Here is a 2,263-nt window from a genome sequence, read left to right on the forward strand (position 1 = left end):
TTCAACTTATTCATTTTGATGTCTTCTAGTGCTCCTGCTGTTTTTTGTTTCACCACTTCCACATCGGCAAAATATTTCCCTTTGAGGACTTTTTTCATCCGGGAAACAACAAAAAAAAATTTGCTTGGGGCAAGATCAGGTGAATAGAGAGGGTAGGGCACTGCAGTCATTCCATTTTTAGTCAAAAACTGCTGAACACTCAGTGCAGTGTGGGCAGGTGTGCTCGTAAATCACCCATCATGAAATGGGCAAATGTGTTGAGTCTTAAAAAAAAAATTTTCACTGAAGCCAAACGCAGCCTCTCACAACATCGCTGATATAGATGGGTTCCTAGAACACTCACCTAGTGGGGGAAGCTTATACTACAAGGGGCCTGCCCTCCAGAAGATAATTACTGTTTCTTATAGGTCCCCCACCTCATACTCATCTGACAAAAAAGAATCACACTTTGGCCTCCCAGTGCTTACCTCAGGCTGTGTTCTTACACCGACTGTACAGAAAGAGAAGGCAGAATAAACCAACCCCATATGCACCTCAGCCCAGACCCATTGCTCTGTATTATGAATGGGGGCACATGGAATACAGAACAAAAGAATCACATTTTATTTTAAAGTTGGATGTGACTAGAAATCACGCAGACCGACCTTCTCATTTATTCAATGACGGAAAGGAGGCAAAGAGAGTTTACCAACGTCATGGTCTAAACATGATGCAGCACTGCCCACAAGGCAGGCACATGAGTGAATTGAGCAACAGCTGGTAGGATTCTCTCTGGGGCCATACAAGAACCTGGGAGTCCTCCATGAAGCCCCTCAAATGGGAAAAGAACTGATTTCCCTCCATTCCATCACAGTTATTACTGATACCCTGTTTGTAAAAGGTTCTGGAGTCTCATGAAACTATCAAATATGCTGCGACAGAGCTAAGTCCAGACAGGAATCTCTCCAATGCCAGAGCCCCAGGCCAAGGGGAGTCTTTGATATGCACCACGCATTCCTCTGGAGGTGGGGGTGGGGGGGAAAGCTGGGCCTGGGACCCCATGTCTACACTGTGCAAAGGCCCCAAGTGCCATTCTCCTCCTAGACTGGGGAGAAATATCTCCTCTCTCATGGCCCATGCCTCTTTCTCTTTACATTTCCCAGTCCCACGCTTAGCAGAGACTGCTCCATGAGTTTAGACTTGCGCAAATAGGTGGAATGATTAATATTCACCAGCTTCTCTCTTATACTCTGAAAAAAAAACATGAGGTAGGAAAATTAAGGATCTGGCAACCTCCCTGAAGCAGAAGTGGGAAAATACAGGAAACACACACACATGGCTCCAGTTTGGCAGGGTTCTCTCCAGCAGGAAAAGTGAAGCCCAATTAGTACATCAAGAAATGATCACACCACATGGACTAATATATTTCCCATTTAAACTTTACGTTGAATGTTAAGCTAAAATGTGATAAATGCTAAGTGTATTCAGGCCACCCCCACGTCTCCAGAATGTGTGGTGGGAAAGTTTGAGAAGCACTGAACTAGGCCAGGGTCCTGTTTTTGCAGGTGAGGGAAATGAGCCCCAGCCACATGCTCTGGGGTTGCACACATCAGTAATGGCCAATCCATGTCACAGTTGAGTGGACAGAGGCCTCAGAGTTTGTGGTGAGCTTGGAGAAACCATACCTATCAGCCTGTCAAGGAGGCCCCTGGAGCCCAGGGTGCTGAACTTAAGGGCCCACCACCACCAGGGCCCTGCTGCTCCTTGCTCAGTCTTTGCAGGCATGTCACCTGTCCCAATAATTGCAACAACAGAGAAGACCAGGCCTGCAAGGGATGCTGTAGTTAGAACTGACTGCCCACCTTTCCCTTAGCTACCAGAACAAGCCCTTTAATTCTTATACCCATCATTATCTCAGTCATCACTGGGTGTCCAAGCCAACCACTTAATCCATTAACATTAGGACATTTTCTTCAAAGGGTTCTGTACATCCATAACCTACCAAAGATTTCCACTCCTTCTCAAACTCCCAAACCTTTCTATCATGATCTCTGGAATACTCTGGCATCAGCAAAATTCTCTACTTCCTCAACCGCTCCTTTTTTGTTTCCTTCACCTCTAGAACTCCCTGGCACTTGATCAACTCTGAAAAGTTTGGGGGGGAACCCTTCAAGTGGTGGCTACTTTTTGGTCTCTCAACCCAACTGCCACAGGGCCTAGGGGATGTTTATTGCCGAATTAGTTCTCTTCCCTTTTTTCCAAGACCCAGAGGGAAATTTTGTTC

The 2,263-nt window shown here is 46.1% G+C and overlaps 1 non-coding gene across 1 annotated transcript; it reads left to right on the plus strand.

The window, feature by feature from the left end:
* Positions 1-450: 450 nt before the first annotated feature.
* On the plus strand, positions 451-578 carry LOC150005245 (small nucleolar RNA SNORA51). The gene has a single exon (XR_016512550.1). It is a non-coding gene; the product is annotated as a small nucleolar RNA SNORA51 (small nucleolar RNA).
* Positions 579-2,263: the final 1,685 nt, after the last annotated feature.

The sequence above is a fragment of the Furipterus horrens genome, unplaced genomic scaffold (genome assembly GCF_987537825.1).
Source record: "Furipterus horrens unplaced genomic scaffold, mFurHor1.1.pri manual_scaffold_7, whole genome shotgun sequence".
Taxonomy (NCBI): domain Eukaryota; kingdom Metazoa; phylum Chordata; class Mammalia; order Chiroptera; family Furipteridae; genus Furipterus; species Furipterus horrens.